Here is a 15925-nt window from a genome sequence, read left to right as displayed (position 1 = left end):
GTACATTATGTTACATGTTACATACATGTTACACATTTTAAGCAATATCGGGCTGTTCTAACTGTGTTCCTCTGTTCCTTAGCCTTTTAGTGCAGAACCACAGCGTTCCCGCCAACCTGTCGTCTCTCCTGCTGTTCGCACTGACACCCGGTGCCCTCTACAGGCTGGAGGTCATCACTGCTAGCGGTGGAACCCGCTCCAAATCTACCATACTGGAGGGAAGAACTGGTAAACACAGACAGACTGACTGACTTGTTTTTTTTTATTTATTTATTTATTGAGCCTTGTCTCTCTGGTGTTCAACTTACGGAGAGAATAACAGTGTTTGTGTGAATTCTATTTTAGGATGGATTTTCCCCTTAAGATTGCACAACCTCAAGAAAGAGGGAGGGTTCAAAAGGCAGGGGAAACCCTAACACCCTAAACCTAACCCCCTAACAATAACCCTAAACCAAACCCCCTAACCCTAACCCTAACCATAACCATAACCATAACCATAACCCAGACCCATGTAGCTACCTCTCTGTTTCCCTAACCATAACCCTAACCCCTAACCATAAACCGTCCTAACCCCTAACCTTAACCATAACCATAACCCTAACCCTAAAGGCAGTTACATCTCTGTTTCCCTCAGGATGTAGCCTCTTATGTAAGACTGTTTGATTGACACCTACAGCAGCAGACTCTCATTGTGTTGAGAATATTTTTCCAAAACAGACCGATGTTTTTTTTACCGCCTTAATGAAAGTCTTTTCCTGTTCCCAGGAAAACCGCCTCGTAGTGCACTGACACACCTATGTGTGTAGAATGTGTAGTAGTATGTGTGTAGTAAGACAACTGACACACCTACATATATCCACAGTAAAGGCCTCTGCATGCTACAGAAACTTCAAAGCAACTGCACCACAACATCGACAAAGCAACGGTGTTGTAGACACTCTGCCTTTATGCTTCTGCAACATCGACGTGCAAAGTTAGTTTAACTAAAGTTAGTTTAGATTCGTGTTAACGTTAGATAATGTACAAAATAAACGTATTTCCGGTGCTTTTAGACGTCACTCTTTTATTTTGAAATCCCCCGACCGGAAGTGTTATAGTGTCTGTTGCTAGCAGCTTAACTTCTGTCGCCCGTCATTAGTTTCCAATGGAGAGGAGAGAAAGACCTCGGTTCACAACATGCAGCTCAAACTACCTGTTGGAATAAATTAATTGATTGATGTTTAACTTGTCCCTGTGTGTGTCCAGTCATTTCGACCAGCAAACGTTGTATTTAACGTTACCTCAGGATACCATTGTATTTAGTTGGTTAGCTATGTAGCTAATGTGGATAGCATTTTGAATAGCACCAATGCTAGCTGGCTGGCTACAGCTTTATTTACTAAATTATGGAGGCTTTTTAATCGTCAAGGTAAGAGAGGATTTGTCATGATCAACTGAAGGCGTATGCTATGGAACAATATGTGCTTGGGTTTTCAGAAAAAGGCCAGCTATGTGACGCTAATTATTTAGCGTCAACGCTGGCTACAACAATGGAGGATGTTATTCTCTGCGGGACTAATATTATTCTATGACAGCCCCGCCCCCATTCGCTAACCAACCAATCACTGCTACGCAATATCAACGCAACGGTTGTTTAGGTTAGATTTGGGGGACATGTACGCAACGTCCTCGCAACACAGTCTACAAGACCCTATGCAACAACCGCGTTGAAATCGCGCTGATGTTGTGTTGAAGTTGCTTTGAAGTTGCTGTAGCATGTAGAGGCCTTAAGACAACTGACATATCTACTGTACATACAGTATGTCCACAGTAAGACAACTCACACACCTACATATGTCCACAGTAAGACAACTTACACACCTACATACAGTATGTCCACAATGGGAGGACTGACACTCCTACATTTGTCTACAGTAAGACAACTGTCACACCTACATATGTCCACAGTGAGAGGACTGACACACACACACATATTCACAGTAAGACAACTGACGCACCTATTATTACAGTAAGATAAGAGTTTCCAAAGCTTTTTTCCACCCATTGACAAATTGACATCTTCATAGAAAAGCACTTCAAGATTCCATGAAATAAAAAATTTCTTTCCTCCATTTCACCCATTTTGTCTGCACCTAGTTCTAAAATCACTAGAATCATTTCCTTTTTATTTTTCGTCTAAAGAACTCTATTGTTTTCCTGGAAAGAAAGGTCTACTCTGTGAGTGACGCCACTCTGCACTTGAGGACAAACACCCCAAAAAGTGGTCCATCGTGGTTAGATGTTGAACTCTCCCCCCTCTCCCCCTCTGTGCCTGTCTTGGTCCTTTAGGACATTGGTTCTCAAACCAGGGTCCGTGAGGGACTTCCGAGGGGTCCCCAGCGAAATTGTGAATATTTTAATTCCATTAATAATGTATTGTGTTATCTCTGTTAACTGTTATCTCCCCACCGCCAGGAGGAACATTGGAATTCTGGGCTAATTCATATGTAAGATAAGATAAGATATCCCTGTATTGATCAACGTAAGGAGACGGCGGCACGGTGGTGTAGTGGTTAACACAGTCGCCTCACAGCCAGAAGGTCCAGGGTTCGATTTCCGCTTGGGGACCAGGTTTCCATGATGCCAGTTACCCAGGTGGGGTATCTCCCGGGCCTTTCTGTGTGGAGTTTGCATGTTCTCCCCGTGCTCGCAAGGGTTTCCCCCCCGATAAGATAAACCCAATGGAAAAACATGCACAACAACAGATCGCTAACACTGTGGCGTCCTTGACGAAGACGGACAGGAGCACTTGGATTGGTCCCCGGGGCGCGGCTCACGTTGACGCCCTATCTGCTCCCGGCTGCCCATGTGGGGAAGGACAACAGGATGGGAAAAGTGCAGAGAGACATTTCATCAGCGACTCAGTGCATGTGTGTGTGTGTTCCTGTGGGTCGCCCATCTCGTGCGTGTGTGTGTGTTAAACTGCATGACAAATAAAGACTTCTTCTAGTCTAACAATTATATCCCCTTGGGGAAATAATGTGGGCGGCACAGGGGGAGGGGGGAGGGGAGGTACAGACAAGATAATAGAAGAAAGACGTGACAACTATCTTCTCAGATGGACGTCCCTGAGACAACTATCTTCTCAGATGGGCGTCCCCCAGGGACAAAGATCTCCTCAGATTGGGGTCCCTGAGACAAAGATCTCAGATCGTCAACAGCTTGTTACACATCAGTCCTCGACATGAAACACATGTTCATGTGTTTGAGAGCCACTGCTTTATAGGCTGTCAGTCGAACCCGTGGACAGAGAGCATTGTTGATGGTTCTGTAAGTAGTTGCGTAAGCAGTGATGCCACAGATTACAAATAATCTGATTACTGATTACTCCTTTAAAAAGGTATCTAGTTACTTTACTGATTACTTGATTATCAAAGTAACTTAGTTACTTTGAAAGTAACTAGGTTACGAAGTCGTCGTCGTCCCCCCTGCTACTGCCACAACATAAGAATGACAACAGTTTTTTTTTTTTAGTAATGTTTTATTGAAAGTGCATAATGTCATAAATCATGATTGGCTGCTCAGACAGGTCATCATGAGACGTCATCAGCCATCAGGCCATATAAGGTCACAGCTGTCCACTGCTCAGGCACTCTAGGACAGTGGTTCCCAAAATAAATAAAATAGAACATTTATAGAATATAATTTTAATAAAAAATTAAATTGTAAAACCGTTGTGTAATATAAAACATGGTATTATAGTTTGTTATTCTCTCAAATTAGGCTTATCATTATGGGTAAATTATGAGATAGTAACTAAATAGTAACGCACAGCCACTTGGAAAAGTAACTGTAATCAGATTACTGGCTTGTAAAAAGTAACAAGTTAGATTACTATTTACTGAAAAAAAGTAATCAGATTAGAGTAACTAGTTACTTAGTAACTAGTTACTGGCATCACATACTTGTTTAAGACGGCCCCCTGCTCATACACACACACACACACACACACACACACACACACACACACACACACACACACACACACACACACACAGCAGTGAGAACAGCGGTCCTGAGGCTTGTATTGTGTGATAACATCAGGGTTTGGGCCCCCGGCGTTCTGACAAGGGACCGGTTGGAATGTTTCTAGACCCCAAACACAATGACCCCCCCAGAACCCCCCACTCACACACTTCCTATTTCACACACACACACACACACACACACACACACACACACACACACACACACACACACACACACACACACACACACACACACACACACACACACACACACACACACACACACACACACACACACGCACACTCTAGCTCTCTCTCACACACACACACACACACACACACACACACACACACACACACACACACACACACACACACACACACACACACACACACACACACACACACACACATCTTCCTGTCTAGAGTACCTATTGTATTCCACAGAATAGGTTATTTGTAGACCTGATTGAAGCCAGGGCGGTCCCAGTGTGTGTGCGTGTGTGTGTGTGTGTGTGTGTGTGTGTGTGTGTGTGTGTGTGTGTGTGTGTGTGTGTGTGTGTGTGTGTGTGTGTGTGTGTGTGTGTGTGTGTGTGTGTGTGTGTGTGTGTGTGTGTGTGTGTGTGTGTGTGTGTGTGTGTGTGTGTGTGTGTGTGTGTGTGTGTGTGTGTGTGTGTGTGTGTGTGTGTGTGTGTGTGTGTGTGTGTGTGTGTGTGTGTGTGTGTGTGTGTGTTTTGTGTTGACATCAAGTTAGCAGTATATAAAACAGACATTGCTCCCATATAACTTCTTATAGGCCAAGGCATGTCACCTGACCTCTCATCCCGACAGGGGTCACAGAGGACTGGATGTTGTCAAATCTAGTGATATTCTAACTTTTTACAGGATGATGTCATGTCCCCTTGCTGGCTTGGGATCAGATCCCACCAGAAGAACTTTCTCTCCTGTGTCTCTAGAACCACATGTCCCCTTGCTGGCTTGGGATCAGATCCCACCAGAAGAACTTTCTCTCCTGTGTCTCTAGAACCACATGTACCCCTGCTGGCCTGGGATCAGATCCCACCAGAAGAACCTTCTCTCCTGTGTCTCTAGAACCACATGTCCCCTTGCTGGCTTGGGATCAGATCCCACCAGAAGAACCTTCTCTCCTGTGTCTCTAGAACCACATGTCCCCTTGCTGGCTTGGGATCAGATCCCACCAGAAGAACCTTCTCTCCTGTGTCTCTAGAACCACATGTCCCCTTGCTGGCCTGGGATCAGATCCCACCAGAAGAACTTTCTCTCCTGTGTCTCTGTGATCTCTGTGATGTATGTGATCTGTGATCTATGTGGCCTCTGTGATCTATGTAATCGTTGTGACCTATGTGGTTGATCTGTTGATCAACAGTGGATGTGTTGAAGATCTCTGTTGATGAAGTGTTGAAGATCTCTGGTGTGTTGTTCTACAGTATGTTGATGAAGTGTTGAAGATCTCTGGTGTGTTGTTCTACAGTATGTTGATGAAGTGTTGAAGATCTCTGGTGTGTTGTTCTACAGTATGTTGATGAAGTGTTGAAGATCTCTGATGTGTTGTTCTACAGTATGTTGATGATGTGTCGTTCTAAATGTAATACAATTAAACATGTCCTCCTCTTCATCCTCTCCAGTCCCGGCAGCCGTCTCTGAGGTGACGGTGGCTAATGGCGGCCGGTGTGATGCTCTGCAGGTGTCGTGGCGCCCGGCGGTCGGTGTGGCGGACAGCTACCTGGTCCGTTTACAAGAACGGACCCAGCAGTAAGTAGTTGTTGTTGTCATGGAAACGAGAGCTGCTTCATCATACAGGGCATCATATAGAGTCTCAGGAAGTTGGAATGTTAAACACATGTTTTGACAACACGTCCCTCTCTCTCTGAGCTACACTGAGACTGGGCGGCACGGTGGTGTAGTGGTTAACACTGTCGCCTCACAGCAAGAAGGTCCAGGGTCAAGTGCAGGGACTGAATCGCATCGGCGACCCAACAATTGCATGTGTGTGTGTTCCTGTGTGTGTGCCGCCCATCACATGTGTGTCACTGCATGCCAAATAAAGACTTCTCCAAAGTCCTGCATTATTATTATTATTATTAGACTGTGGCTATAAGCATGCCATTGGTCGCCTATTTCAGTCAAAATCCTTGGCATTAAAATGTAATATCGGAAATTATCGCTATCGGTTTTCAAATTTATATATATATATATATATATATTTTTTTTTTACATTTATTTAACCTTTATTTACCCAGGCAAGCAAGTAAGAACAAATTCTTATTTTATTTATTGTCAAAAGTATGCATAATGTTGTGTTAATTCCATGACAAGAGATATGTAATGTTAATTACATGAAATTATTCAGTTTTGGGGGGGGGGGAACCCCGCATATATCGGTATCGGAAATTAATAATTGGACAATATCTGTATATCGGATATCGGTAAAAAAGCCAATATCGAACATCCCTAATTATTATTATTACGTTAGCATATATCGAACATCCCTAATTATTATTATTACGTTAGCTAGGTTCTCATTTAAAAACAAACCAGCAGACAGTAATGCCTTCCGTCTGTTTCATCTCTTGTTTTCTGCTCCATAAACCAGCGTTCTAGAACGGACTATGTTTGATTTCCTGTCAGTTGTTGATATTAGACACTGCAACAGGAAGCCCGAGCTCTTTCCTAGCAACACATGAAACATTCCACTGAAACTGGCTATACACTGGCTATAGGCATACGGCTGCCATTTCACGTGTTGATCCATGGTCCATTTAAAGTCATAATCTTGAACATTTTCATATATAAATAAATGTCTATTTTGTCACTATATCACCAACTGATAAAACACACAATAGTGGTTCTACCTATAATAACCAGTTCATGAATGTGTTTACATTTGCTGTTCTTGGGTGTTCTAGACAGTGGTGTCTGGTAGGACATTCTCGGGGGAAATCATCCAGCATACAGGAAGTGATGCGTTCTACATCACCACCAGCAGCAACAGCAGTTTGTTTGGAATAGTAGTAGTAGTAGTTTATTCAGTCATCACACAATATAATATACACAATCATTTAACAATCTTTGATTTAGGCAGTAACTGAAAAGGTACAGACTGAAGCATAATGCCTATGCCTGTCCTATATTCTTAACAAAATTAAGACTCCAAAACAGTATTCTAAATGAATGAATAGAAGACTAACTCATTAGTAAAAACAAGTCACCACAGTGCAACAAGGCAACAATGATGGTCACTTATAACCAGTAGATGTCACCAAAACAAACTATAATGAGGATGTCAGCGGATTGGCCTCTGAATGGAGCTACTTTTGTGTCCCTCCTCCTAGCGCGATGCGGACCGTTCACGCGCTGGCCGTCTCCCACTCTTCGCCACCGGAGTGCTCCTTCAGCTCACTGGTCGCCGGGAGACTGTACTCTGTCGTCATAGCAACACGGAGCGGAGGGCTGGAGAACGTTACGACGGTGCAGGCCAGGACACGTAAGTAGCGAGGTCGAAGGTCAGGGCCTAGAGGAGGTGTGGTGTTCCTCGAATAGGATAATGAAGTTATTTTATTATTTTTTTTTTTTTTTTTACTATGTGTTGTTTTGTCTGCTCATAGTAAACCCCTGGATATAATGTGTGAGAGAGTACAGGGTATAATGAGTTTTTCTGAAAGAGTACAGGGTATAATGAGTTTTTCTGAAAGAGTACTTGGTATAAGGTGTTTTTCTGAGACAGTATATGATATAATGGGTTTGTTAAGAGAGTACTGGCTCACTGGCTAGAGATCAGCTAATTTATTTCCCACACAAACATACAGTATGAGGGTTGAATCTGGTTTGAACTGGTTTGAACTGGTTCGAACTGGTCTGAACTGGTTTCTGTCTTGTCTTTGTTTCTAGAACCAGCTAGTGTCCAGAACCCAACAGCTGTCCACTCTGCTAGAGACGACTTCCTCAAGGTCAGATCATATTTCATCCATCTATCCATCCATCCATCCATCCATCCAACCATTAATGTTAATAATATTATTCTTCAGGTGTACTGTCATCATGCAGCAGGTCATATTAATTTAATACTAATATTATTCTTCAGGTGTACTGTCATCATGCAGCAGGTTATATTAATTTAATACTAATATTATTCTAAAGGTGTACTGTCATCATGCAGCAGGTTATATTAATTTAATACTAATATTATTCTTCAGGTGTACTGTCATCATGCAGCAGGTTATATTAATTGAATACTAATATTATTCTTCAGGTGTACTGTCATCATGCAGCAGGTTATATTAATTTAATACTAATATTATTCTTCAGGTGTACTGTCATCATGCAGCAGGTTATATTAATAATAATAATAATATTATTCTTCAGGTGTACTGTCATCATGCAGCAGGTTATATTAATAATAATAATATTATTCTTCAGGTGTACTGGCCTCATGCAGCAAGTTATATTAACAATAATAATATTATTCTTCAGGTGTACTGGCCTCATGCAGCAGGTTATATTAATAATAATAATATTATTCGTCAGGTGTACTGACCTCATGCAGCAGGTTATATTAATAATAATAATAATAATAATAATAATAATAATAATAATAATAATAATAATAATAATAATAATAATAATAATAATAATAATAATAATAATAATAATAATAATAATAATAATAATAATAATAATAATAATAATAATAATAATAATAATAATAATAATAATAATTATATTCTTCAGGTGTACTGGCCTTATGCAGCAGGTTATATTAATAATAATAATAATAATAATAATAATATTCTTCAGGTGTAATGGCCTCATGCAGCAGGTTATATTAATAATAATAATATTATTCTTCAGGTGTACTGACCTCATGCAGCAGGGTATATTAATACTAATAATAATAATATTCTTCAGGTGTACTGACCTCATGCAGCAGGTTATATTAATAATAATAATAATAATAATAATATTATTCAGGTGTACTGACCTCCTGCAGCAGGTTATATTAATAATAATATTATTCTTCAGGTGTACTGGCCTCATGCAGCAGGTTATATTAATAATAATAATAATAATAATAATAATAATAATAATAATAATAATAATAATAATAATAATAATAATAATAATAATAATAATAATAATAATAATAATAATAATAATAATAATAATAATAATAATAATAATAATAATAATAATAATAATAATAATAATATTCTTCAGGTGTACTGACCTCATGCAGCAGGTTATATTAATAATAATAATAATAATAATAATAATAATAATAATAATAATAATAATAATAATAATAATAATAATAATAATAATAATAATAATAATAATAATAATAATAATAATAATAATAATAATAATAATAATAATAATAATTGTTGTGAAGGGCCAGATTAAACTGAGAATATATATTTATTGTTTGATATACTTTGTATATTATTTATATATATACACGGAATATCCCTTTACCTGCGTTCAGACCAGAGTAATATTCACTCTCCTATTGGACAGCGCCCCCAGGCGCCAGCGCGCAAGCCCCCAACGGCAAGTTCAAAGACAACTGCAGGCATGTCAGAACATGCCCGGAGTCAGCGTAGTAATACGAGACAAGGACTGAGGTTGGGACTAGATATTCACTTAAGTTATATGCTGGCGCAGGTGTGCCCAGCAGTAGTTCAGTTCATCAGTTCGTCTAAGTAGCTGTTTCATCAAGTTCGGTGAAACAGTGAAGTGAGCAACCTTGCGTCTAAATAGAGCATTGAGAACCGCGTGCGAATAGAATGGTAAAAGTGTCAGAGTTTAATGAAGTAACGTTGAGTTCGACTTAATCTAATGTGAAGTAAATAGTCGATCATTTATTGTATATCGTGCGGCCACAGTTCTTTCGTGTGTAGCATTACCCATCGGTTCGTCGTGTCTTTAGCTAGTGCACTTAACCAGGCTGTGTGGCCTAAATACGTCGCCCCCACACCCGAGGAGTCCTAGGCGGAGAACCGTTGGACATGTACACAGGAGAATCGGCGTTGGCGATTGCAGAACCATTCCTGGTTGGATTATATTGATTTGGGACGTGACCACCGGAGAAGAGCATCGTTGATTTCCACTATCGTTTGGGATTCAACCTTGTGAGGATTACAACTCGGGCCTGCCTCGTGGACGGGGCTGGCTAGCTGTCATCAATGCTGTCGGGCATTTGGATTACAATTATTGCTTTTGCTGCTGATCAAGGGAGTTTACAAGAACCGACTCCTGTACCTGGAGTCTCTTTATTCCTCGTTGAATCAGACGGAGTACCCGAACATTCCTCTACCCTCCAGGCCTTACACCCCGGAGGGAACCCATTGTCTCCAGTCGGTACCGGTGTTGCCCTATATAATTGCTACTATACAACAGGTGGCGTCAGCTTAGACCCATCGTAGGATTCCTGCTATTCTTAGTGACTTATGCTCTTGACTGACTTTACGTATATTCTTCGCCATACAAGTGCGACCCTAATTCTCATTCTGTAACCTAACGTTGCCTAATAATAATAAATTACCCTCCAATAGTATTTCTGTGTCAATGCCGTGTTCTTGTGGGTGTTCACCATCTATATTTGATGTACTGTCTGGCCAGTAATTAAAGTACATAACTAGCAGTGGTTTAATCTATCACAATCTTTAATACAGTCAGGGTTTTGTAACCCCTCAGTTACAATAACAATAATAATAATAATAATAATAATAATAATAATAATAATAATAATAATAATAATAATAATAATAATAATAATAATAATAATAATAATAATAATAATAATAATAATAATAATAATAATAATAATAATAATAATAATAATAATATTCTTCAGGTGTACTGGCCTCATGCAGCAGGTTATATTAATAATAATAATATTATTCTTCAGGTGTACTGTCATCATGCAGCAGGTTATATTAATAATAATAATATTATTTTTCAGGTGTACTGGCGTCATGCAGCAGGTTATATTAATAATAATAATAATAATAATATTATTCTTCAGGTGTACTGGCCTCATGCAGCAGGTTATATTAATAATAATAATAATATTATTCTTCAGGTGTACTGGCGTCATGCAGCAGGTTATATTAATAATAATAATAATATTATTATTCAGGTGTACTGGCGTCATGCAGCAGGTTATATTAATAATAATAATAATATTATTCTTCAGGTGTACTGGCCTCATGCAGCAGGTTATATTAATAATAATAATAATATTATTCTTCAGGTGTACTGGCGTCATGCAGCAGGTTATATTAATAATAATAATAATATTATTCTTCAGGTGTACTGGCGTCATGCAGCTGGTGACTTGGACCGCTACGTGGTGCTGATCCGCTACAACCACAGTGTCCTACAGAACCAGACAGTGGGGGCGGGGCAAAATGAGTGTGTCTTCTCCTCATTGGTTCCTGGGAGACTGTACACCGTTACCGTGGAGACCTGGAGTGGAGACTACGTCTCCAGAGTGTCCACTGATGGACGGACATGTGAGTTCATCATCAACCTCTGATTAGATTAATACGATTAACAAGATTATCATTAACTTCTGATTAGATTATTATAATTAACAAGATTATCATTAACAACAGACAGAAATAGAGCAGAATACAATGTGTTGAATATAACCGAATGGATTGAATAATAGTAATAATTATAAAATACAATACTCTGTTGTCCTGTATTTTGCTACAGTCCCAGCGGCTGTGGGCAGCCTGTCGCTAGGCAACGCCGGTACAGGTGATTTGACTGTCACCTGGAGCCCCGCCCCCGGAGATGCGGATCACTACGAGGTGTGTGTGTGAAGGCCAGTAACCAGGGGTGCATTCATTGTGGTGGTCCAGTGGGCTATGGCACATCCATACGTGTGCATTGTCACAGGTTTGATTCTAGCCTGTGGACTAATAGGTCACGTGATTTTCTGTCAAATCTTTCCAGGTCACACTGCTGTTCAACGACACAAGGGTTTTCCCTCCGGTAACCCTCGGCAACGAGGCTCGTCAGCACAAGCTGACCTCTCTGACCCCAGGGAGACTTTATAAGATCGTCGTCTCGACGTTCAGCGGACCGTACCAACGACCTCAGTTCATTGAGGGGAGGACGGGTGAGAGAGACCTCACCGATTATATAATATGCCTGCAGTGTGTGATTATCTACTTAAAGGGGCACTTCACCAAAATACAATGCCGATTTATTTTGCACATAATCTCACACACAGACAAAAACTGTAAACAGTTTTGCACACATTCATTTAGTTTGACAGTTATTGAGCGTAAATGAGTTTGAATATGGCCACCGGGGATGTCATAGGGGACATTGGATCCTTGCGTAATTACAGCTCAATGAAATTATAAGGTAGCTGATAGTTATTTTTAGTTTATTAATATCTAATATCTTACATCCAGCTCCTCTGGTCAACCATGAGCGCATAGGTCTCCCCCAATCTGGAATGTGGCTGTGGGGTCCGGTGACCAAGCCAAGCCAGGCACCCACCAGATTCATCCTTAGACTACCTTATATGCCAAGCCTGTCGGATCATCCATTATTAACCAGTGGCTCGCTAAATTTGGAACTTGCAAGAGTATATAATGCCATGGTTGTTTTCATTCTGGAGCCATTGCCCGTGGAGGGCTTTGGACTCGAGGGCCCTCATTTATCAATGGTGCGTACGCACAGATATGTGCGTAACCCGTGCGTACGTTCATTTCTAAGCAAAGTGTGTGACTTATCAATTTGAACGTGTGCTTGACTTTGTGCGTATATCTACGCACAGCTCCGACCGTGCGTACCTGGCGCGTCTATTCGAAAGGCAACCGGTTCATGCTTCCGCGTTCGCGTTTTGCGCTCTGATTGGCCACTGCTGTTTCTGGTCGCACCAATCGTGTGACAGCAAGTTCTTTCGCCGGTTAAGCTTAGGCACTCTTTCGAAGTTGGTTAAGGTTAGAGTTTGTCTTAGAGCAGGACGATAGAACGCCAGCCCTGATTCCAAACTCTAACCTTAACCAACTTCGAAAGAGTCGCCTAAGCTTAACCAGTGATAAACTAGGCGTTAGGTAGTTTGCTGCTGGTCGAGGCGGAAATGGGCGCGTCACGCGATTGGGCGCACATGTCACATGACCAGAAACGTCAGTGGCCAATCAGATTAGCAAACCGCATCAACCGGTTGCCTTTCGAATAGACGCATACCTGGCGCCCGGTGGCAGAATATGAAGACTGCAGTCTGCAACGCGGAAATAAGCTTCCGTGCATTAGTTTCAACACTGGCGTGTTCTGTAGTATGACCCGTAATTCATTATAGTTCATTGTAAAATAGCGACAGTAGTGTAATTATTGTCAAACCCTATAAATATAGCATTTGGAATAAGTCTTTCTTTCCGAATGAATGCAGCATGGTTTATATAATAGGGTTATCGGAATATACGGGGTGCACTGACTGCGCTCGCGGGGAACTGTTTTCAGAGATAGCAGATAGGAATGAATGAATGAATGAGGGGCAGTCTAATTGCTGAGAGAACATAATATTAACTAGAGTCCGCTATACCCGAGACACCTCCTTCATTTGTACCGCAATTTGAGAACGGAATTAAAGCGTGGAACAAAACGCACAATGCACATTCAAGTCAGTCTCCACCCTCGGGTCTTGCCACCGGCACGGTCCATCGTGATATTGGAGATGGATCGAGCAATAGACTGTTACTGTACCACCCATGTAGCTGTCAAAGCTCCATCACAAATGCAGTTATGTGAATAGAAAGGGATTCCACTCAGTGATGCGCATTTGCCTGATACAAGTCAAGTCAAGTCAAGTCAAGAGTTTTAATTGTCACGGCATACAGGTATACAATGAAATGCGGGTGGTCTTGCCCGCAACGATGTGCAATACAGTGGTACAACATATAATAGAATCAAAAAATTTAAAAAACAACATTGTGCAGTAAACAGGTAACAGGTAACATGGAGTGACATCTCTGTATCTGTACATAGTTATTTACAGAGCATATGGGACATGCTAGTTAGCTTTGGTAGTGCAATACACTGTTCCTGTTATTCTAATTTAAAGTGTCCTTTCCTTTGGCCATAAGTGTGCGTGTGTGCGACATGAGTGTGTGCCCGCTCATGTTAAAGTGTTAAGTGGCTGCTCGTGTGTGAGCGTGCACAGCGTGCGTGTCGTGTGTGTGTTCATGTGTGCTTGTGTGTGGATAGTTCAATGTTCTGAGCACTCAATGTTCATTGTTCATGGCTCTGATGGCCTGAGGGAAGAAGCTGAGCCTAAGCCGCTCTGTCCTAGTAGCTGGGGTTCGCAGGCGTCTGCCTGACCTCAGCAGCTGAAACAGGCTGTTATTGGGGTGGTGAGGGTCTTTCATTATCCTGCAGGCTCTGGATTTGCACCTCTTGTTGTATAGAACCTGCAGGGGGGGTAGTGCAATACCCGTGGTACGCTCGGCTGAGCGCACCACTCTCTGTAGGGCCTTCTTGTCCTGTGCCGTGCTGTTTCCATACCAGGCAGTGATGTTTCCGGTCAGGATGCTCTCTACAGCTCCTGAGTAGAAGGACTGGAGTATCTTCCCCGATACTCTGAACTTCCTTAACTGTCTCAGGTGGTAGAGGCGCTGTTTCGCCTTCTTTACTACTGTGTCTATGTGTGTTGACCATGTCAGGTCCTCTGAGATGTGGACCCCCAGGTACTTAAAGCTGCTCACCCTGTCCACGGTGGCCCCGTTAATCATCAGTGGTGTGTGCGTCTCCTGCTGTCCTCTCCTATAATCCACGATCAGCTCCTTGGTTTTACCAATGTTCAGGAGCAGGCTGTTGTCCTGGCACCAGCGTTCCAGTACCTCAACCTCCTCCCGGTAGGCCTTCTCGTCGTTGTCCGAGATCAGCCCCACCACCACCGTGTCGTCTGCGAACTTCACTATGGAGTTGGAGCTGAACTTGGCCACACAGTCGTGTGTGTAGAGTGAGTACAGCAGGGGGCTCAGAACACAGCCCTGGGGGGACCCGATGCTCAGGGTGATGGTGTTGGAGGTCTGACCCCCCACCCTGACCGCCTGGGGTCTTTCGCTCAGAAAGTCCAGTACCCAGGCGCTCAGGGCGGAGCTCAGACCTAGCTCGATCAGCTTGTCCACCAGTCTGGTGGGGACTATGGTGTTGAACGCTGAGCTGTAGGCAATGAACAACAGTCTCACATAGCCCCCCTTCTGACGGTCAAGGTGCGAGAGGGTGCTGTGCAGTACCTGGGAGACCGCGTCGTCGGTGGACCTGTTTGTCCTGTATGCAAATTGCATAGGGTCCATATCACTGGGGAGGGAGGCACAAATGTGGTCCTTGACCAGCCTCTCGAAACATTTCATGACCACAGAGGTGAGTGCCACCGGTCTGTAGTCATTTGGACATGTTGGGGAGGGTTTCTTCGGTACAGGGATGATGGTAGACATCTTGAAGCAGGCAGGGACCACTGACTCCGCCAGGGATTGATTAAATATGGCGGTGAACACTGGGGCCAGCTGGTTGGCGCAGGACTTGAGTATGCGTCCTGTTATGCCATCTGGGCCAGCAGCCTTCCTGGTGTTCACCTGCATAAATGCTCTTCTCACACTGTGTTCCGACAACGAGAGAGCGTCCCCGCCCCCCCGCGGTTGCCCCCCCCCCTCCACAACAGCCGGCGCGCCAGTGACATCACTAGCCGGAGAGCCAGCAGCGCCACTGTCTACACCAAACCGAGCGTAGAAGATGTTGAGCTTGTCCGCGAGGGAGGCGTCGTCGCTCCCCATTGAGGGGGCGCTGACTTTATTTCAGTTATTGTCTTCAGTCCCTGCCATAATCCTCTTGTGTCGTTTTGTGCCATTTGTGTCTCCAGTTTATCAGCATATGTC

General features: G+C 42.4%; 1 pseudogene across 1 annotated transcript in view; it reads left to right on the top strand.

Annotated features, from left to right (window-relative positions):
* Nucleotides 1–15925, top strand: part of LOC311242116 (receptor-type tyrosine-protein phosphatase beta-like) — a 119090-nt pseudogene that overhangs the window by 56250 nt on the left and 46915 nt on the right. The window contains exons 9-15 of the transcript XR_014620995.1: nucleotides 83–228; nucleotides 5654–5780; nucleotides 7361–7512; nucleotides 7917–7975; nucleotides 11338–11542; nucleotides 11748–11845; nucleotides 11991–12156. The product of XR_014620995.1 is annotated as a receptor-type tyrosine-protein phosphatase beta-like (transcript). The remainder of the gene's footprint in view (nucleotides 1–82; nucleotides 229–5653; nucleotides 5781–7360; nucleotides 7513–7916; nucleotides 7976–11337; nucleotides 11543–11747; nucleotides 11846–11990; nucleotides 12157–15925) is intronic.

Source organism: Notolepis coatsorum (genome assembly GCF_963971535.1).
Source record: "Notolepis coatsorum genome assembly, chromosome: 15".
Classification (NCBI taxonomy): domain Eukaryota; kingdom Metazoa; phylum Chordata; class Actinopteri; order Aulopiformes; family Paralepididae; genus Notolepis; species Notolepis coatsorum.
Note: the sequence above shows the minus strand (reverse complement) of the source record. Positions and strands in the feature narration are given on the sequence as shown.